Source organism: Festucalex cinctus, chromosome 8, assembly GCF_051991245.1.
Source record: "Festucalex cinctus isolate MCC-2025b chromosome 8, RoL_Fcin_1.0, whole genome shotgun sequence".
In the NCBI taxonomy this organism is placed as follows: domain Eukaryota; kingdom Metazoa; phylum Chordata; class Actinopteri; order Syngnathiformes; family Syngnathidae; genus Festucalex; species Festucalex cinctus.
This window is the reverse complement of record NC_135418.1, coordinates 2,437,181-2,460,692: the sequence shown is the minus strand read 5'-3', so window position 1 is coordinate 2,460,692 and position 23,512 is coordinate 2,437,181. Positions and strand designations below refer to the sequence as shown.

Sequence of the window (23,512 nt, the reverse complement as noted above, 5' to 3'; positions counted from 1 at the left end):
ATAATAATTTTTACAAAAACAATAGGGACCTCGCAGCGGTCGCTGCTCGGGCCCTAATAATAATAATCCGATCGAAAAACAATAGGGACCTCGCAGCGGTAGCTGCTCGGGCCCTAACTAGAGCTGCGAGCAGCTATAAAGGGCCCTCGCAGCCCGGGCCACGTTGGGGTCCTTGCACGTTGGGGTACTTGCACGTTGGGGTACTGGCACGTTGGGGTACTGGCATATTGGAAGCAAAATTTCTTTGAAAATGGCATAATAAACGTTTACATGTAGAATATTTTTTTGCCAGTGTGTGTGTGTCAAGCTCAACGGGTTTTGGTGATTGTTAAGACCTGCAAAAATCAGCGTCCTTTTTTATTTTTAGGCAATGAGTTGCCCTGATTGGTATTTTTTTGTAAAAGTGTATATACACATCATCGCTCGTTGTACTCATTGCACAATGTTACTTTTATTGTCCAAAGGGGCAATCAAAAATGAATAAAACAAAATGGAAACGTACATACGTTTGGATCGGTGTGAAGCCAGTGAACAATTTGAGTGGTGGAAACTAAAAGAATATTCATAAATGACTTAGTTATCACACTTAGAATGAGTGTACATTTTTTGTACAAAATACCGTATGTGGGGTATTTTTTTTTTATTTTTATATAAGCCTCAAGGGCTAGGTGGCGCTGTATTTATAACTGAATGTTGTCATAGAGATACCTTCAGGCCTTGATTATAAGCATACATGTCAAGTGTGGGATTTTTTTTTGGAGCATGTACCGTGGAGTTATTAAGCATATCCTTCATTCACGATATTGCTTTTAATGTCCATAGAGGCTATCAAAAATAAATAAAAATATATATATGTTTGGATAAGTCTGATGCCAGTGAACATTTTGAGTGGTGGAAACTAAAAGAATATTCATAAATGACTTAGTTATCACACTTAGAATGAGTGTACATTTTTTGTACAAAATACCGTATGTGGGGTATTTTTTTTTTATTTTTATATAAGCCTCAAGGGCTAGGTGGCGCTGTATTTATAACTGAATGTTGTCATAGAGATACCTTCAGGCCTTGATTATAAGCATACATGTCAAGTGTGGGATTTTTTTTTGGAGCATGTACCGTGGAGTTATTAAGCATATCCTTCATTCACGATATTGCTTTTAATGTCCATAGAGGCTATCAAAAATAAATAAAAATATATATATGTTTGGATAAGTCTGATGCCAGTGAACATTTTGAGTGGTGGAAACTAAAAAAATATTCATAAATGAGTTAGTTATCACACTTAGAATGAGAGTACATTTTTTGTACAAAATACCGTATGTGGGGTATTTTTTTTTCATGCCTCAAGGGCTAGGTGGCGCTGCATATATAACTGAATGTTGTCATAGAGATAACTTCAGGCCTTGACGATAAACATACATGTCAAGTTTGGGATTTTTTGGAGCATGTACCGGGGAGTAATCAAGCATATCCTTTTTCATTGTGAAACACAAATTTTGATGCCCCGCCCTCATCATATAGTATTTCGAAAAGTCAAAATTTTTCCCCCTGTCGTTGGCTCAGGTCTTGACATGGTCCAGGCCAAGTCTTAACTCAGTCGGATGAAACGTGTAGGAGAAGTGGGCAAAAGTCTGCCCCCTGTGAATGTGCAAAAATCGTCAAAAATGGGACATTCAAAAATTCGTAGCTCACTTCCTGTTCATTTTAGCATATGGGTACAAGAGACGTTTTTGTAGGTCTTGGGCTCCCTCATACACCTAAAAATATTCGGCGTTTTTGCTTAAACGTACAACCGGGGCTGCTTCGTTAAAAATTTCGAGGGGGCGCTATTGAGTCATTTTTGTAAAAATAGCACAATCAACAATAAAATATTGCTCATTTTACCAGGCCAGATGTGTGTGCCAAGTTTCAGGAGTTTCTGTGCATGTTTAGACCCTCAAAACTGGCGTTGTTTTCTTGGCGAACAGCGCTTAGCCACGCCTACAGCAATTCGCGAAAACTCACAAACTTCGTGTTGTGACATCATGAAGGCCGAAACCCTCCTCTGAGCAAATATGAGGTAGGTCCAGTTAACGTGTTTGGAGAAAAACGTAGAAGAAAATTCGTAAGAAAAAAAATTGCCACTAGGTGGCGCTATCAGTTAGATGAAATGTAAGTTAGTAGATGTCTTTAGAGCTGGACTCTCATCAAATGTGTGAAATTTTGAGAAGATAGGATCATCTCGGTCAAGTTAATGCAGCTTTTATTTTCACGAAAAATCTTCAGATTTTGCGTCACCGTAGCGGCCACGCCCTTTGATGAAAAGTTACAATATTCGGTGTGGGGCATGATCAACATCTTAAGGATTTTCTGACCAATTTTCAAATGGATCCCTTCAACAAGCTCAGCACAGTAGCTAAAAACGTAAAGTATGACATTTATTGTAACCACTAGGTGGCGCTATATGTATAACTGAATTTTGTCATATAGATGTTTTCAGGCTGTGACTATTACGTTGCCTGAGAAGTTTGAGATTTTTTGGAGCTTCAACATGGGAGTTATTAAGCATTTGCTCTTTCTGGACAAATGAAATTTTAAAGGCAATATTTGATGCTCCGCCCCCGTCGTATAGTATTTCGAAAAGGCAAGATGTTTTGCCCAGCTGTTCTCTTAGGTCTTGAGATGATAAATGCCAAGTTTGAAGTCAATTGGATGAAAAATGTTTGCAAAGGGGGAAAAAGCATGACCACAGTGAATGTGCCAAAATAGGCCAAAATTGGACATTAAAAAATTCATAGCTCACTTCCTGTACATTTTAGCTACATGGTCCCAATAGACTTTTTTGTGCGTCTCGGGGTGCTACACGTGCCTGCCAATTTTCGTTGCTCTAGCTCAAACGTGTCGGGCTTGGTTTTTATTTTTCTACGCTAGGGGGCGCTATAGAGCCGCGTTGTTATAACGACTTCATAATATCAAATTTTTCGCCGGACCTGAGGAGTGTGCAAAGTTTGGTGAGTTTTCGTGAATATTTAGGTACCCAAAATCGCGATTGTTTGCGGAGAATAAAGAAGAAGAAGAAGAAGAATAATAATAACTAGAGCTGCGAGCAGCTATAAAGGGCCCTCGCAACCCGGGCCACGTTGGGGTATATGCAAGTCGGGGGACTTGCACGTTGGGGTACTGTTAAATAGACAAGGACCATGGAAAATAGAAATGCATTTGCCGTGCCTTGTGTGTAAAAAGGTGCAGTAAAAGGCCAAAAATGATGCACAATTCCCAAAATAAATTCAAAAGTGTGGACTTTCTGATGTGTGTGCAAAGTTTCATGAAAAGTCGCTCGTTTGATATTCAAAACCAGCATCTGTTTATTTGAAAACATTGCATGGCACAGAGATGGTGTGTGATCAAATAAAAAGCTTTTTGATGACTCTTAATGTGGTGTCGCTGTGCAACACATATGTATTCATGACATAGTGAAGTATTGTGACAGTTTTGTAGGGTCCAGCAAACAGTAAATGTGTGACAGTTATTCAAGAAAAAATGTAGCTTTGAAGCAGGCTAACCAATGACATCATCTAAAGGGGAAAAAAGCACATGAGCAAGCATAGGTATAAGTAGAGGAGAAAAAGAGATGAAAGAAGTGCGAGAGATGGAACAGGAGAGGAATGCAGCTGTTTATGTATAGCTGTTGTAACAGGACAGATTAAATAACACTTTAACCTGGGGTTAACAGCGCCCTAGGACAGATAAACTCTTTAGTGTAAAAGTTTTCTGGGACAGATGAATCCCTTGGGGTCAAAGAGTTTGGGTTAGCACATAGTCTGTCTTAGGATAATGTAACCTCCATGGATGAATTAGTCCTAGGACGCTTTGATCTGCGGGCTAAAACTTCAGGGGGGTTAACCTGTCCTGTTATATTGTGATCATCGTCTTCGTGCATGTCCTCAGTGGCTTCTTCTGTCTGTGTGGCAGCATTTGATACATCTGTAGAACAAAAAAGAATGAAGAATCATGTTAGATCTGTGAAGTTTGGTTGTCTTAGGTGTAGTTTACAGAACAGTCGTGTGCATATTTTTAGCATGGTAGTGTCTTAATACAAATGCATATTATGTAATGCACTGTATATGGATATTACAGACGTAATATTTGACGGTGATCTTATATTCATAGTTTTTGCCCGTTAATAAATAATATAGCTAGTAAGTAATAAGACACGCAAAAATGGTATAGTTGAATCCTCTGGGTCAAAAAGCAATGTTTTAGGATTGTGTGATGAAATGATGAATAAAAGTAAGGATACGACAGGTACATAAATGGTTATATATACACACGGACATATATATTTATACAGTATAACAGTGCCGCATGTATTGGTTTTAAGGAAAGAGTTGAAAAGCAGTGTTCAGAAAAAAGCATAAGATGCACAAAGTACCATTTCACTACATGTAATAAGTTGTCAAGTAGACATGTGAATTAAGTGGTTAAGATAGTGGCTACTGTGCAAGTAAGCTTCAATTGTCTCTAAAAGGTTAGCATATGTGTTCTACATGATATCAATGGCTAGACGTGCTCGTGGAGAAACATTACAAACAGAAAAACACACTAAAGGTGCCTTTAACAAACCTGTTAATAAATGAGAACTTAATACATATATGTATGGCATACTGTATATGATTGAGAAAGTTGTCCTGTTTAGTTTATGTATTGTATACTTACGGAAAAAAGTTGGCAATCTTTGCGTATGGAGATGATTAGAGGGTCTTTATCAAAAGAGAATTTGCTTGTTGATTTGTTCATGTTCTGTAGAAAAGCAAAGGAGTAGAAATAAATACAGTATCATACTTCATAAACATACAAGAAATTTGTAGCTGTATTAACCATTGTTGGTATTTGAAGTGATAATTTAGGAATAGAAGTGTAGTGATTGCAGAATTTATAGAGTGCTTACCTTGTATGACTTTGTAGATGGAAATGTCTTTTGTTGAAAGAGCTCTTTGTTGTCTACTATATATGCAAGGACAAGCATAAGTAGGTGTGGTTATGAAGTACTTGACCATTGAAATAAAGCAGTGGTATCAAATGTATGGACCGTGGTTTGGCTCAGGCCTGCAAAGGGGTTTAATGTGGCACAAGAGATAATCTTGTAAGGTACAAAAAATAATAATAATATAATAGGTATGCCTCTGAGTTTTCACAAATCTAGGTCAAGTCAAGTCATCTTTAGTTATTTTGCGCTTGAATCATCCAATCGGAAATGCTCCATAAAAAATGTATAGAGGGTGCGATTTATTGCAAATTGCACAAGAAATCTCTAAAAATTCATGTTAATGACAAGTCTGATGTGTGTGCAAAGTTTCACGAGTTTTCACACATGTATAGATAAAAAAAAACAAAGCAGCGCTTTACTTGGCAACCAATGCATCGCTATAGCAGCAGCGTGCGACAAAATAAAAAACTTTCGATAAATTTGCATCTTAAACATCTTAAGATGAAACACACCAAGTTTGAACACGGTCGGATGAATTTTGTAGGAGGAGTTAAAATATGACCCCTAAAAAAGGCCACAAAAAAAAGTCTACAAATCCCATCATAAATCAAAATGGCGGACTTCCTGTTTGGTTTAGCACATGGTTCCAAGAGACTTTTTTGTACATCGTGGGCTCTTATGTATGCCTCTAAATTATCATAGCGCTAGGTGAAACGTACAACCGGGAATGCTTCGTTAAAGAGGAGTTTTTTAGCTCAAAATGTGATGCCCGGCCCCTACGGGACTTCCTGTTGGGTTTAGCACATGGCACCAAGAGACTTTTTTGTACATCGTGGGCTGTTACATTTGTCTCCAAATTTTCGTAGCTCTAGCTGCTTCGTACAACTGGGAATGCTTCATTAAGAAGTAATTTTTTCCTTTGCAAACTGTGCATGCCACGGCAACAGCGTGCGACAAAATAAAAAGCTTTCAATAACTTTTCATCTTCAACATCTTAAGATGAATCACACCAAGTTTGGAGATGATCGGATAAACTCTGTAGGAGGAGTTCGTTAAAATAAGACCCCTATGAAATGGCCCAAAAAATGGCAACACGTTCCAAAGTAAATCAAAATGGCGGACTTCCTGTTCGGTTTAGCATATGGTTCAAAAAGAGTTTTTTGTACCTTGAGGGCTGTTACATATGTCTTCAAATATTGGTAACTCTAGGTGAAATGTACAGCCGGGAATGCTTCATTAAGTTAGAATTTTGAAACACAAAATTTGATGCCTCGCCTCTGGCGGACTTCCTGTTAGGTTTAGCATATGGCACCAACAGGCTTTTTTGTAGATCATAGTCTGTTACATATGTGTACCAATTTTCGTAGCTCTAGATTAAACGTACCACCGGCAATGCTTCGTTAAGTAAGAATTTTGAAACTGTAAATTTGATGCCCCGCCACCGTCATATAGTATGTCAAAAACTTTAGATTTTTTACCATGATGTTGTCCCAGGTGTTGAGATGGTACAGCCCAAGTTTGAAGTCAATCGGGTTAACCGTGTAGGAGAAGCGGGCAAAAGTATGACCCCTGTAAATGTGCAAAAATGGGCCAAAATTGGACATTCAAATACTCATACCTCACTTCCTGTCTATTTTAGGGTACACATATCAAAGAGGTTTTTGTTCATCTGGATGTGCTACAGGTGCCACACAATTTTCGTAGCCATAGGACAATCGTAGCGGGACAGGGATCCGTTAAACCTATGTAGGTGGCGCTACAGAGCCATTTTTCTGTTATCATGTATGGCGACTTTAAAATATCAAATTTTTCGCCAGACCCGATCTGCGTGTAAAGTTTGGTGAGTTTTCGTTCATGTTTAGTGCCTCAAAAATGTGGTTGTTTGCGGAAAAGAATAATAACAAAGAAGAAGAAGAAGAAGAATAATAAGAATTCCTTCAGGAACAATAGGGACCTCGCAGCGGTCGCTGCTCGGGCCCTAATAATAACTAGAGCTGCGAGCAGCTATAAAGGGCCCTCGCAGCCCGGGCCACGTTGGAGTCCTTGCACGTTGGGGTACTTGCACGTTAGGGTACTGGCACGTTGGGGTACTGGCATATTGGAAGCAAAATTTCTTTGAAAATGGCATAATAAACGTTTACATGTAGAATATTTTTTTTGCCAGTGTGTGTCAAGCTCAACGGGTTTTGGTGATTGTTAAGACCTGCAAAAATCAGCGTCCTTTTTTATTTTTAGGCAATGAGTTGCCCTGATTGGTATTTTTTGTAAAAGTGTATATATACATCATCGCTCGTTGTACTCATTGCACAATGTTACTTTTATTGTCCAAAGGGGCAATCAAAAATGAATAAAACAAAATGGAAACGTACATACGTTTGGATCGGTGTGAAGCCAGTGAACAATTTGAGTGGTGGAAACTAAAATAATATTCAGAAATGACTTAGTCATCACACTTAGAATGAGTTTACATTTTTTTGTACAAAATACCGGATGTGGGGTTTTTTTTTTATATAAGCCTCAAGAGCTAGGTGGCGTTGTATTTATAACTGAATGTTGTCATCGAGATACCTTCAGGCCTTGATTATAAGCATACATGTCAAGTGTGGGATTTTTTTTGGAGCATGTACCGTGGAGTTATAAAGCATATCCTTCATTCACGATATTGCTTTTAATGTCCACAGAGGCTATCAAAAATAAATAAAAATATATATATGTTTGGATAAGTCTGATGCCAGTGAACATTTTGAGTGGTGGAATCTAAGAGAATATTCATAAATGACTTAGTTATCACACTTAGAATGAGTTTACATTTTTTGTACAAAATACCGTATGTGGGGTATTTTTTTTTTATGCCTCAAGGGCTAGGTGGCGCTGCATATATAACTGAATGTTGTCATAGAGATAGCTTCAGGCCTTGACGATAAACATACATGTCAAGTTTGGGATTTTTTGGAGCATGTACCGGGGAGTTATTAAGCATATCCTTTTTCAGTGCGAAACACAAATTTTGATGCCCCGCCTTCATCATATAGTATTTCGAAAGGTCAAGATTTTTCCCCCTGTCGTTGGCTCAGGTCTTGACATGGTCCAGGTCAAGTCTTAACTCAGTCAGATGAAACGTGTAGGAGAAGTGGGCAAAAGTCTGCGCCCTGTGAATGTGCAAAAATTGTCAAAAATGGGACATTCAAAAATTCTTAGCTCACTTCCTGTTCATTTTAGCATATGGGTCCAAGAGACTTTTTTGTAGGTCTTGGGCTCCCTCATACACCTAAAAATATTAGTCGTTCTTGCTTAAACGTACAACCGGGGCTGCTTCGTAAAAAACTTCTAGGGGGCGCTATTGAGTCATTTTTGTAAAAATAGCACAATCAACAATAAAATATTGCTCATTTTACCAGGCCAGATGTGTGTGCCAAGTTTCATGAGTTTCTGTGCATGTTTAGACCCTCAAAACTGGCGTTGTTTTCTTGGCAAACAGCGCTTAGCCACACCCACAGCAATTCGCGAAAACTCACAAACTTCGTGTTGTGACATCATGAAGGCCGAAACCCTCATCTGAGCAAATATGAGGTAGGTCCAGTTAACGTGTTTGGAGAAAAACGTAGAAGAAAATTCGTAATAAAAAAAATTGCCACTAGGTGGCGCTATCAGTTAGATGAAATATAAGTCAGTAGATGTCTTTAGGGCTGGACTCTCATCAAATGTGTGAAATTTTGAGAAGATAGGATCATCTCGGTCAAGTTAATGCAGCTTTTATTTTCACGAAAAATCTTCAGACTTTGCGTCACCGTAGCGGCCACGCCCTTTGGCGAAAAGTTACAATATTCGGTGTGGGGCATCATCAACATCTTAAGGCTTTTCTGACCAATTTTCAACTGGATCCCTTCAACGAGCTCAGCACAGTAGCTAAAAGCGTAAAGTATGACATTTATTGTAACCACTAGGTGGCGCTATATGTAGAACTGAATTTTATCATATAGATGTTTTCAGGCCGTAACTATTACGTTGCCTGAGAAGTTTGAGATTTTTTGGAGCTTGAACATGGGAGTTATTAAGCATTTGCTCTTTCTGGAGAAATGAAATTTTAAAGGCAATATTTGATGCCCCGCCCCCGTCATATAGTATTTCAAAAAGGCAAGATGTTTTGCCCAGTTGTTCTCTCAGGTCTTGAGATGATAAATGCCAAGTTTGAAGTCAATTGGATGAAAAATGTTTGCAAAGGGGGAAAAAGCATGACCACAGTGAATGTGCCAAAATAGGCCAAAATTGGACATAAAAAAATTCATAGCTCACTTCCTGTACATTTTAGCTACATGGTCCCAATAGACTTTTTTGTGCGTCTCGGGGTGCTACACGTGCCTGCCAATTTTTGTTGCTCTAGCTCAAACGTGCCGGGCTTGGTTTTTATTTTTCTACGCTAGGGGGCGCTATCGAGTCGCATTGTTATGATGACTTAATAATATCAAATTTTTCGCCGGGCCTGAGGAGTGTGCAAAGTTCGGTGAGTTTTCGTGAATGTTTAGGTACCCAAAATCGCGATCGTTTGCGGAGAATAAAGAAGAAGAAGAATAATAATAATAATAATAATAATTTTTACAAAAACAATAGGGACCTCGCAGCGGTCGCTGCTCGGGCCCTAATAATAATAATAATAATTTTTACAAAAACAATAGGGACCTCGCAGCGGTCGCTGCTCGGGCCCTAATAATAATAATAATAATAATAATAGGCGGCACGGTAGTCGAGTGGTTAGCACGTCCGCTTCCCAGTTCTGAGGTCTCCGGTTCGAGTCCAGGCTCGGACCTTCCTGGGTGGAGTTTGCATGTTCTCCCCGTGCCCGCGTGGGTCTTCTCCGGGTACTCCGGTCTCCTCCCACATTCCAAAGACATGCATGGCAGGTTAATTGGGCGCTCCGAATTGTCCCTAGGTGTGCGTGTGAGTGTGGATGGTTGTTCGTCTCTGTGTGCCCTGCGATTGGCTGGCAACCAGTCCAGGGTGTCCCCCGCCTACTGCCCAGAGCCAGCTGAGATAGGCGCCAGCACCCCCCGCGACCCTTGTGAGGAATAAGCGGTCAAGAAAATGGATGGATGGATAATAATAATAATAATAATTTTTACAAAAACAATAGGGACCTCGCAGCGGTCGCTGCTCTGGCCCTAATAATAATAATAATAATAATAATAATAATAATAATAATAATTTTTACAAAAACAATAGGGACCTCGCAGCGGTCGCTGCTCGGGCCCTAACTAGAGCTGCGAGCAGCTATAAATGGCCCTCGCAGCCCGGGCCACGTTGGAGTCCTTGCACGTTGGGGTACTGTCACGTTGGGGTACTGGCATATTGGAAGCAAAATTTCTTTGAAAATGGCATAATAAACGTTTACATGTAGAATATTTTTTTTGCCAGTGTGTGTCAAGCTCAACGGGTTTTGGTGATTGTTAAGACCTGCAAAAATCAGCGTCCTTTTTTATTTTTAGGCAATGAGTTGCCCTGATTGATATTTTTTGTAAAAGAGTATATATACACATCATCGCTCGTTGTACTCATTGCACAATGTTACTTTTATTGTCCAAAGGGGCAATCAAAAATGAATAAAACAAAATGGAAACGTACATACGTTTGGATCGGTGTGAAGCCAGTGAACAATTTGAGTGGTGGAAACTAAAAGAATATTCAGAAATGACTTAGTCATCACACTTAGAATGAGTTTAAATTTTTTTTGTACAAAATACCGTATGTGGGGTTTTTTTTTTATATAAGCCTCAAGGGCTAGGTGGCGCTGTATTTATAACTGAATGTTGTCATCGAGATACCTTCAGGCCTTGATTATAAGCATACATGTCAAGTGTGGGATTTTTTTTGGAGCATGTTCCGTGGAGTTATTAAGCATATCCTTCATTCACGATATTGCTTTTAATGTCCACAGAGGCCATCAAAAATAAATAAAAATATATATATGTTTGGATAAGTCTGATGCCAGTGAACATTTTGAGTGGTGGAAACTAAAAGAATATTCATAAATGACTTAGTTATCACACTTAGAATGAGTTTACATTTTTTGTACAAAATACCGTATGTGGGGTATTTTTTTTTTATGCCTCAAGGGCTAGGTGGCGCTGCATATATAACTGAATGTTGTCATAGAGATAGCTTCAGGCCTTGACGATAAACATACATGTCAAGTTTGGGATTTTTTGGAGCATGTACCGGGGAGTTATTAAGCATATCCTTTTTCAGTGAGAAACACAAATTTTGATGCCCCGCCTTCATCATATAGTATTTCGAAAGGTCAAGATTTTTCCCCCTGTCGTTGGCTCAGGTCTTGACATGGTCCAGGTCAAGTCTTAACTCAGTCAGATGAAACGTGTAGGAGAAGTGGGCAAAAGTCTGCTCCCTGTGAATGTGAAAAAATTGTCAAAAATGGGACATTCAAAAATTCGTAGCTCACTTCCTGTTCATTTTAGCATATGGGTCCATTAGACTTTTTTGTAGGTCTTGGGCTCCCTCATACACCTAAAAATATTCGTCGTTCTTGCTTAAACGTACAACTGGGGCTGCTTCGTTAAAAACTTCTAGGGGGCGCTATTGAGTCATTTTTGTAAAAATAGCACAATCAACAATAAAATATTGCTCATTTTACCAGGCCAGATGTGTGTGCCAAGTTTCATGAGTTTCTGTGCATGTTTAGACCCTCAAAACTGGCGTTGTTTTCTTGGCGAACAGCACTTAGCCACACCCACAGCAATTCGCGAAAACTCACAAACTTCGTGTTGTGACATCATGAAGGCCGAAACCCTCATCTGAGCAAATATGACGTAGGTCCAGTTAACGTGTTTGGAGAAAAACGTAGAAGAAAATTCGTAAGAAAAAAAATTGCCACTAGGTGGCGCTATCAGTAAGATGAAATATAAGTTCATAGATGTCTTTAGGGCTGGACTTTCATCAAATGTGTGAAATTTTGAGAAGATAGGATCATCTCGGTCAAGTTAATGCAGCTTTTATTTTCACGAAAAATCTTCAGACTTTGCGTCACCGTAGCGGCCACGCCCTTTGGCGAAAAGTTACAATATTCGGTGTGGGGCATAATCAACATCTTAAGGCTTTTCTGACCAATTTTCAAATGGATCCCTTCAACAAGCTCAGCACAGTAGCTAAAAACGTAAAGTATGACATTTATTGTAACCACTAGGTGGCGCTATATGTATAACTGAATTTTATCATATAGATGTTTTCAGGCCGTGACTATTACGTTGCCTGAGAAGTTTGAGATTTTTTGGAGCTTGAACATGGGAGTTATTAAGCATTTGCTCTTTCTGGACAAATGAAATTTTAAAGGCAATATTTGATGCCCCGCCCCCGTCATATAGTATTTCAAAAAGGCAAGATGTTTTGCCCAGTTGTTCTCTCAGGTCTTGAGATGATAAATGCCAAGTTTGAAGTCAATTGGATGAAAAATGTTTGCAAAGGGGGAAAAAGCATGACCACAGTGAATGTGCCAAAATAGGCCAAAATTGGACATTAAAAAATTCATAGCTCACTTCCTGTACATTTTAGCTACATGGTCCCAATAGACTTTTTTGTGCGTCTCGGGGTGCTACACGTGCCTGCCAATTTTTGTTGCTCTAGCTCAAACGTGCCGGGCTTGGTTTTTATTTTTCTACGCTAGGGGGCGCTATCGAGTCGCATTGTTATGACGACTTAATAATATCAAATTTTTCGCCGGGCCTGAGGAGTGTGCAAAGTTCGGTGAGTTTTCGTGAATGTTTAGGTACCCAAAATCGCGATCGTTTGCGGAGAATAAAGAAGAAGAAGAAGAAGAAGAAGAAGAAGAAGAAGAAGAAGAAGAAGAAGAATTTTTACAAAAACAATAGGGACCTCGCAGCGGTCGCTGCTCGGGCCCTAACTAGAGCTGCGAGCAGCTATAAAGGGCCCTCGCAGCCCGGGCCACGTTGGGGTACTTGCACGTTGGGGAACTTGCACATTGGGGTACTGGCACATTGGAAGCAGAATTTCTTTGAAAATGGCATGATAAACATGTGGACTTTTTTTTTTTTTTTTTGCCAGGTGTGATGAGTGTGTCAAGCTCAATGGGTTTTGGTGATTGTTAAGATCTGCAAAAATCAGCGTCTTTTTTTTATTTTTAGGCAATGAGTTGCTCTGATTGGTATTTTTCGTAAAAGTATATATACACACATCATCGCTCGTACTCATTGCACAATGTTGCTTTTATTGTCCATAGAGGCGATAAAAAAATAAATAAAACTAAATAAAAAATACGTATGTTTGGATCGGTCTGATACCAGTGAACATATTGAGTGGTGGAAAGTAAAAGAATATTCATAAATGACTTAGTTATCACACTTACAATGAGTTTACAATTTTTGCAAAAATACCGTAAGTGAGGCATTTTTTTTTATGCCTCAAGGACTAGGTGGCGCTGTATTTATAACTGAATTTTGTCATAGAGATACCTTCAGGCCTCGACTCTAAATATACATTTCAAATATGGGATTTTTTGGAGCATGTACCTGGGAGTTATTAAGCATAGCCTTCATTCACGATATTGCTTTTAATGTCCATAGAGGCTATCAAAAATACATAAAACTAAATAACAAAAATATGTATGTTTGGTTAGGTCTGATGCCAGTGAATATTTTGAGTGGTGGAAGGTAAAAGAATATTCCTAAATGACTTAGTTATCACACTTAGAATGAGTTTACATTTTTTGTACAAAATACCGTAAGTGGGGTATTTTTTTTTCATGCCTCAAGGGCTAGGTGGCGCTGCATATATAACTGAATGTTGTCATAGAGATAGCTTCAGGCCTTGACGATAAACATACATGTCAAGTTTGGGATTTTTTGGAGCATGTATCGGGGAGTTATTAAGCATATCCTTTTTCAGTGCGAAACACAAATTTTGATGCCCCGCCCTCATCATATAGTATTTCCAAAAGTCAAGATTTTTCCGTCTGTTGTTGGCTCAGGTCTTGGCATGGTCCAGGTCAAGTCATAAGTCAGTCGGATAAAACGTGTAGGAGAAGTGGGCAAAAGTATGCCCTCTGAAAATGTGCAAAAATCGTAAAAAATGGGACATTCAAAAATTCGTAGCTCACTTCCTGTTTATTTTAGCATATGGGTCCAAGAGACTTTTTTGTAGGTCTTTGGCTCCCTCATACACGTAAAAATTTTCGTAGATCTTGCTTAAACGTACAATCGGGGCTGCTTCGTTAAAAATTTCTAGGGGGCGCTATTGAGTCATTTTTGTAAAAATAGCACAATCAACAATAAAATATTGTTCATTTTACCAGGCCAGATGTGTGTGCCAAGTTTCATGAGTTTCTGCGCATGTTTAGACCCTCAAAACTGGCGTTGTTTTCTTGGCGAACAGTGCTTAGCCACGCCCACAGCGATTCGCGAAAACTCACAAACTTCGTGTTGTGACATCATGAAGGCCGAAACCCTCATCTGAGCAAATATGAGGTTGGTCCAGTTAACGTGTTTGGAGAAAAAATGTACAAGAAAATTCGTAAGAAAAAAAATTGCCACTAGGTGGCGCTATCAGTAAGATGAAATATAAGTTCGTAGATGTCTTTAGGGCTGGACTCTCATCAAATGTGTGAAATTTTGAGAAGATAGGATCATCTCGGTCAAGTTCATGCAGCTTTTATTGTCACGAAAAATCTTCAGACTTTGCGGCACCGTAGCGGCCACGCCCTTTGGCGAAAAGTTACAATATTCGGTGTTGGGCATGATCAACATCTTAAGGCTTTTCTGACCAACTTTCAACTGGATCCCTTCAACGAGCTCAGCGCAGTAGCTAAAAACGTAAAGTATGACATTTATTGTCACCACTAGGTGGCGCTATATGTATAACTGAATTTTATCATATAGATGTTTTCAGGCCGTGACTATTACGTTGCCTGAGAAGTTTGAGATTTTTTGGAGCTTGAACATGGGAGTTATTAAGCATTTGCTCTTTCTGGACAAATGAAATTTTAAAGACAATATTTGATGCCCTGCCCCCATCATATAGTATTTCGAAAAGGCAAGACTTTTTGCCCAGTTGTTCTCTCAGGTCTTGAGATGATAAATGCCAAGTTTGATGTGAATTGGATGAAAAATGTTTGCAGAGGGGGAAAAAGCATGACCACAGTGAATGTGCCAAAATAGGCCAAAATTGGACATAAAAAAATTCATAGCTCATTTCCTGTACATTTTAGCTACATGGTCCCAATAGACTTTTTTGTGCGTCTCGGGGTGCTACACGTGCTTGCCAATTTTCGTTGCTCTAGCTCAAACGTGCCAGGCTTGGTTTTTATTTTTCTACGCTAGGGGGCGCTATAGAGTCGCGTTGTTATGACGACTTCATAATATAAAATTTTTCGCCGGGCCTGAGGAGTGTGCAAAGTTTGGTGAGTTTTCGTGAATGTTTAGGTCCTCAAAAATGCGATTGTTTACGGAGAATAATAATAATAATAATAATAATAACTAGAGCTGCGAGCAGCTATAAAGGGCCCTCGCAGCCCGGGCCACGTTGGGGTCCTTGCACGTTGGGGTACTGGCATATTGGAAGCAAAATTTCTTTGAAAATGGCATAATAAACGTTTACATGTAGAATATTTTTTTTTGCCAGTGTGTGTCAAGCTCAACGGGTTTTTCATCTTCAGACTTTGCGTCACCGTAGCGGCCACGCCCTTTGGCGAAAAGTTACAATATTCGGTGTGGGGCATGATCAACATCTTAAGGCTTTTCTGACCAATTTTCAACTGGATCCCTTCAACGAGCTCAGCACAGTAGCTAAAAACGTAAAGTATGACAATTATTGTTACCACTAGGTGGCGCTACATGGATAACTGAATTTTATCATATAGATGTTTTCAGGCCGTGACTATTAAGTTGCCTGATAAGTTTGAGATTTTTTGGAGCTTGAACATGGGAGTTATTAAGCATTTGCTCTTTCTGGACAAATGAAATTTTAAAGGCAATATTTGATGCCCCGCCCCCGTCATATAGTATTTCGAAAAGGCAAGATTTTTTCCCCAGTTGTTCTCTCAGGTCTTGAGATGATAAATGCCAAGTTTGAAGTCAATTGGATGAAAAATGTTTGCAAAGGGGGAAAAAGCATGACCACAGTGAATGTGCCAAAATAGGCCAAAATTGGACATTAAAAAATTCATAGCTCACTTCCTGTACATTTTAGCTACATGGTCCCAATAGACTTTTTTGTGCGTCTCGGGGTGCTACACGTGCCTGCCAATTTTCGTTGCTCTAGCTCAAACATTCCGGGCTTGGTTTTTATTTTTCTATGCTAGGGGGCGCTATAGAGTCGCGTTGTTATGACGACTTCATAATATCAAATTTTTCGCCGGGCCTGAGGAGTGTGCAAAGTTTGGTGAGTTTTCGTAAATGTTTAGGTACCCAAAATCGTGATCGTTTACGGAGAAAAAGAAGAAGAAGAATAATAATAACTAGAGCTGCGAGCAGCTATAAAGGGCCCTCGCAGCCCGGGCCACGTTGGGGTCCTTGCACGTTGGGGTACTTGCACGTTGGGGTACTGGCACGTTGGGGTACTGGCATATTGGAAGCAAAATTTCTTTGAAAATGGCATAATAAACGTTTACATGTAGAATATTTTTTTGCCAGTGTGTGTGTCAAGCTCAACGGGTTTTGGTGATTGTTAAGACCTGCAAAAATCAGCGTCCTTTTTAATTTTTAGGCAATGAGTTGCCCTGATTGGTATTTTTTTGTAAAAGTGTATATACACATCATCGCTCGTTGTACTCATTGCACAATGTTACTTTTATTGTCCAAAGGGGCAATCAAAAATGAATAAAACAAAATGGAAACGTACATACGTTTGGATCGGTGTGAAGCCAGTGAACAATTTGAGTGGTGGAAACTAAAAGAATATTCATAAATGACTTAGTTATCACACTTAGAATGAGTGTACATTTTTTGTACAAAATACCGTATGTGGGGTATTTTATTTTTTTTTTTATATAAGCCTCAAGGGCTAGGTGGCGCTGTATTTATAACTGAATGTTGTCATAGAGATACCTTCAGGCCTTGATTATAAGCATACATGTCAAGTGTGGGATTTTTTTTTGGAGCATGTACCGTGGAGTTATTAAGCATATCCTTCATTCACGATATTGCTTTTAATGTCCATAGAGGCTATCAAAAATAAATAAAAATATATATATGTTTGGATAAGTCTGATGCCAGTGAACATTTTGAGTGGTGGAAATTAAAAAAGTATTCATAAATGACTTAGTTATCACACTTAGAATGAGTGTACATTTTTTGTACAAAATACCGTATGTGGGGTATTTTTTTTTCATGCCTCAAGGGCTAGGTGGCGCTGCATATATAACTGAATGTTGTCATAGAGATAACTTCAGGCCTTGACGATAAACATACATGTCAAGTTTGGGATTTTTTGGAGCATGTACCGGGGAGTTATCAAGCATATCCTTTTTCATTGTGAAACACAAATTTTGATGCCCCGCCCTCATCATATAGTATTTCGAAAAGTCAAAATTTTTCCCCCTGTCGTTGGCTCAGGTCTTGACATGGTCCAGGCCAAGTCTTAACTCAGTCGGATGAAACGTGTAGGAGAAGTGGGCAAAAGTCTGCCCCCTGTGAATGTGCAAAAATCGTCAAAAATGGGACATTCAAAAATTCGTAGCTCACTTCCTGTTCATTTTAGCATATGGGTACAAGAGACTTTTTTGTAGGTCTTGGGCTCCCTCATACACTTAAAAATATTCGGCGTTCTTGCTTAAACGTACAACCGGGGCTGCTTTGTTAAAAATTTCGAGGGGGCGCTATTGAGTCATTTTTGTAAAAATAGCACAATCAACAATAAAATATTGCTCATTTTACCAGGCCAGATGTGTGTGCCAAGTTTCATGAGTTTCTGTGCATGTTTAGACCCTCCAAACAGGCGTTGTTTTCTTGGCGAACAGCGCTTAGCCACGCCTACAGCAATTCGCGAAAACTCACAAACTTCGTGTTGTGACATCATGAAGGCCGAAACCCTCCTCTGAGCAAATATGAGGTAGGTCCAGTTAACGTGTTTGGAGAAAAACGTAGAAGAAAATTCGTAAGAAAAAAAATTCCCACTAGGTGGCGCTATCAGTTAGATGAAATGTAAGTTAGTAGATGTCTTTAGAGCTGGACTCTCATCAAATGTGTGAAATTTTGAGAAGATAGGATCATCTCGGTCAAGTTAATGCAGCTTTTATTTTCACGAAAAATCTTCAGATTTTGCGTCACCGTAGCGGCCACGCCCTTTGACGAAAAGTTACAATATTCGGTGTGGGGCATGATCAACATCTTAAGGCTTTTCTGACCAATTTTCAAATGGATCCCTTCAAAAAGCTCAGCACAGTAGCTAAAAACGTAAAGTATGACATTTATTGTAACCACTAGGTGGCGCTATATGTATAACTGAATTTTGTCATATAGATGTTTTCAGGCTGTGACTATTACGTTGCCTGAGAAGTTTGAGATTTTTTGGAGCTTGAACATGGGAGTTATTAAGCATTTGCTCTTTCTGGACAAATGAAATTTTAAAGGCAATATTTGATGCCCCGCCCCCGTCATATAGTATTTCAAAAAGGCAAGATGTTTTGCCCAGTTGTTCTATCAGGTCTTGAGATGATAAATGCCAAGTTTGAAGTCAATTGGATGAAAAATGTTTGCAAAGGGGGAAAAAGCATGACCACAGTGAATGTGCCAAAATAGGCCAAAATTGGACATTAAAAAATTCATAGCTCACTTCCTGTACATTTTAGCTACATGGTCACAATAGACTTTTTTGTGCGTCTCGGGGTGCTACACGTGCCTGCCAATTTTCGTTGCTCTTGCTCAAACGTGTCGGGCTTGGTTTTTATTTTTCTACGCTAGGGGGCGCTATAGAGTCGCGTTGTTATAACGACTTCATAATATCAAATTTTTCGCCGGACCTGAGGAGTGTGCAAAGTTTGGTGAGTTTTCGTGAATATTTAGGTACCCAAAATCGCGATTGTTTGCGGAGAATAAAGAATAATAATAATAATAATAATAATAATAATAATAATAATAATAATTTTTACAAAAACAATAGGGACCTCGCAGCGGTCGCTGCTCGGGCCCTAATAATAATAATAATCCGATCGAAAAACAATAGGGACCTCGCAGCGGTAGCTGCTCGGGCCCTAACTAGAGCTGCGAGCAGCTATAAAGGGCCCTCGCAACCCGGGCCACGTTGGGGTACTTGCACGTCGGGGTACTGGCACGTTGGGGTACTGTCAAATAGGACAAGGACCATCTAAAATATTTTTGACAAGCCTTGTGTGTGCAAAGTTTCATCAAAACGCAAAATATGGTGTGCAATTCCCAAAATAAATTCAAAATGGCGGACTTCCTTTTAGGTTTAGCATACGGCTACAGAATACTTTTTGTAGGTCTTAGACTAATAGGTATGCCTCTGAGTTTTCACAAATCTAGGTCAAGTCAAGTCATCTTTAGTTATTTCGCGCTTGAATCATCCAATCGGAAATGCTCCATAAAAATGTATAGAGGGCGCGATTTATTGCAAATTGCACAAGAAATCTCTAAAAATTCATGTTCATGACAAGTCTGATGTGTGTGCAAAGTTTCATGAGTTTTCATACATGTATAGACCAAAAAAAATAAGCAGCACTTTACTTGGCAAACAATGTATCGCAATGGCAACAGCATGTGACAAAATAAAAAACTTTCGATAACTTTGCATCTTAAACATCTTACAAATTGTTGAAGTAACGCGCCAAAGTTAGTCGATATTGCCTGCTATCGTGGTATGTATTTTGTCCCTGTGGAAATAAGACTGGGAAGCATTTGGCTTCATTTGTATGATCAGAAAGCAATTTCACATGATTGTTCCCTTCTGCTGGTGCCAAATTTAATACATCATCAAAGTATTGATCAAGTATGTATATGTATATGTATGTATATGTATATGTATGGATAATGGGTTACGAAATAGAATATGAATTTATATTATGCATAGGCTATATAGTAATAATAATAATAATAATAATAATAATATAAAAATATATTCTTAAAAAAAATAAATTAATAATAATAATAATAATCTCGCTTAGGTCACCATTTACTGGTGTATGGTGTACTGGTGCATTTATGTTGAATCCCCCACAGATTTCCTTCACACTCACTTCCCCCCACGTTTCTTCACTATTATACTTATCTACTTGCTATCTCTCTCTTTATATAAATTATATAAATTGCCTAATTACTCTTTTGCTATCCTACAATATGTTAATATTAATAAGCAGCTTATATAGATGTATACATAAGACTGAGTCTATATTGCTTGTATGCAGAAATTAGTTCTGGTCTCCTGGAATGTGTGTGGCGCTCGCTCCCAGGCAAAAAGAATAAAAATTTTAGACCATCTCTCAAAATTTAAGGCAGATATTTGTCTCCTACAAGAAACCCACTTACAAAAATCAGAAGAAAAATTATTTATAGATAAAAATTTTAGTCAAGTTTACTCTGCCTCCTATAATAGTAGACAAAGAGGTGTCTCTATACTTATACATAAGAATTTATTCTTTACTCTAAATAATATAGTAACAGATTTAGAGGGCCGATATATTATTATCCAGGTAACTATATTTAATAAAGTATATACAATTGGTAATTTATATGCCCCAAATAATGATGACCCTGATTTTTTCCATGAATTTTTCTCTCGGTTACTCGATTTAGCAACAAATTCTACTATTATTATTGGAGGTGATTTTAACACGGTCTTGAACCCGTTAATAGATCGTTCTAATAATACGATATATACAAGGCGATTACGATCCGCTAAAGTAATAGATGAATATATGGAGGATTTTGGCCTCAGCGATGGCTGGAGACTTCAAAACCCAACTAAGAAGGAATTTACTTTCTTCTCTGCTGTGCACCGATCATTCTCAAGAATTGATTTTTTCCTTACAAATAATTCTATTGTTGATAAAACTGCTATAAAAATACATTCTATAATTATAAGTGATCATGCACCAGTCTCCCTCACTCTACAAATTGACTCTACCTTTAAACCTCCCCCGATATGGCGTTTTAACATCTCATTACTGAAAGACGTAGAGTTTGATAAAATTATTAGAAGGGAGTGGGCAGATTTTTTGGAAATAAATGACTCTCCAAATATATCTCCATCTCTTCTCTGGGAAGCAGGGAAAGCGGTAATTAGAGGGAAAATTATATCATATTCAACTTATAAAAAGAAACAGGATCAAAAATTTGAAAAATACCTGGAAGATAAAATTAAACAACTAACGGATGAATATGTATTAAACCCAAATAATCAAATATGGATAGAACTACAGAATATAAAAATACAGTTAGATAACATGTTATCTAAAAACACAGAGTTTATAATACAACAGTTGAGATATAATAATTTTGAACATAATAATAAATCCGGTAAATTCCTGGCAAATCAACTTCAACGGAATCGGGAAAAATCTCTTATAACGGCTATTAAAGATATAAATGGTGAATGCACACAATCACCAGAAGAAATGAACCATATTTTTTATAACTATTATCGAAATCTATACACAGAAATTAATAGACCTAACCCTGAATATATTGAGGAATTCCTAAACAGCTTAAATATACCTCAGTTATCTATTGAACATAAAGATATTCTCGATACCCCGCTTACTATAGATGAGTTGTATCGTGCTTTAGACAGTATGCCTAATGGCAGAGCACCTGGTCCAGACGGCTTTCCGGCTATATTTTTTAAACATTTCTGGTTAATGTTTGCTCCATTATTTCTAAGAGTAGTAACTGAAATTAAAAGTAAAGGTGATATACGTCAAGATATGAATATAGCAGCAATTAAACTTTTATTAAAGCCAGAAAAAGACCCTACCCTCCCGTCAAGTTACCGACCGATATCACTAATTAATACCGATATTAAAATTATCGCTAAGGCCTTGGCATCTCGATTAGAGACGGTAATCTCGACAATTATTCATAGTGATCAAACAGGTTTTATTAAAGGTCGTCATTCTACTAATAATATTAGGAGACTCTTTAACTTGATTAGTATGTCACAGCGGTATGATAAAAAGGCAGTTGTTATTTCGCTGGATGCAGAAAAAGCATTCGATAAAGTTAACTGGTCCTTCCTCTTTGCTGTCTTAAATAAATTCGGCTTCGGGGAGTCATTCATTCAATGGGTCTCAATATTATATGATTCTCCTAAAGCTACAGTTACTACTAATGGGATTACATCACAGAGTTTTACTTTACAAAGGGGAACAAGACAAGGGTGCCCAATTTCTCCTTTATTATTTGCTATATTTATTGAGCCGCTTGCATTAGCTATACGTCAGGATAGACGGATCCAAGGAATCCACTCCGGGACAATAGAACATAAAATTAATCTATATGCCGATGATATATTACTCTATTTAGAAGAACCTGCTATCTCGCTAGGGGAAGCATTTAAATTAATAACTAAATTCTCTCACTTATCAGATTACTCTATTAACTGGACAAAATCAACATTATTACCTATTACAGAAAATTCATGGAATCCTACAAGTCAGGATCCACACTACTCCTTTCCTACAGGTAATTTAAAATACTTAGGTGTTAAAATTTCACCTAAGTTAACTGAATTAACTTCTTTAAATTTTTCACCATTATTGGATAGTATCCGTAGTGACCTGGAGCGCTGGAATAATCTTCCGATCTCTTTAATAGGACGGATAGCTACTATAAAAATGAAAGTTTTACCAAAGATTAATTATTTATTTTCAATGATTCCATTTAAACCTACGTCTAACTGGTTCCAATCGCTGGACTCTGCTATCATAAAATTCTATTGGAATAAAAAAAAAGCCAAAATTAGTCTATCTACTCTTCAGGAAAGTAAATCTAAAGGAGGTTTAGAGGCACCAAACTTTATGTACTATTATTTAGCTAATCAACTACAATATCTTGTGCTATGGACACAACCCAACAGAGATACTAACTGTTGGTTGGAATTGGAGCAGAAGGATTGTAATAATCTTAGACTGTCAGATTTACTCTTTATTACAAAATCAATAAGACGACATAATTGTTTTAAAAACCCAATGATAGCCGCCACCCTGACTGCCTGGTGGAAGGCATTAGAAATTACAAACTCCCAATTGGCGCCCTGTGGGCTCTCTCCCATTTGGCATAACCCCGACTTTCAACTTAATAATCAGTCGTTCCATTTAAGCCTATGGGAGCAGAAAGGAATTACACACCTTCATCATCTTTTCTCAGATAATAAGTTTATATCGTATACAAACTTGGTCCAGAAATATGAAATAAAAAAGGGAAATTTCTTACATTATCTGCAAGTTAAAAATATGGTTAAGAAACAAATCCCAACACTTCAGGATACGCTCCAACTGCCTGTCTTAGCTAAAGATATTATAAAGCTTTCTCCAACAACAATAAAGAAAATATCAAAAATATATAAGTTATTTTTATA

At 38.2% G+C, this 23,512-nt stretch overlaps 1 long non-coding RNA gene across 1 annotated transcript in view; it reads right to left on the bottom strand.

Moving 5' to 3' along the window:
• Positions 1 to 4,706: 4,706 nt before the first annotated feature.
• LOC144023327 (uncharacterized) overlaps positions 4,707 to 23,512 on the bottom strand; it is a 227,107-nt gene continuing 208,301 nt past the window's right edge. The window contains exons 2-3 of the long non-coding RNA XR_013284527.1: positions 4,928 to 4,983; positions 4,707 to 4,779 (exon numbers count right to left, since the gene is read on the bottom strand). This is a non-coding gene — a long non-coding RNA (uncharacterized LOC144023327). The remainder of the gene's footprint in view (positions 4,780 to 4,927; positions 4,984 to 23,512) is intronic.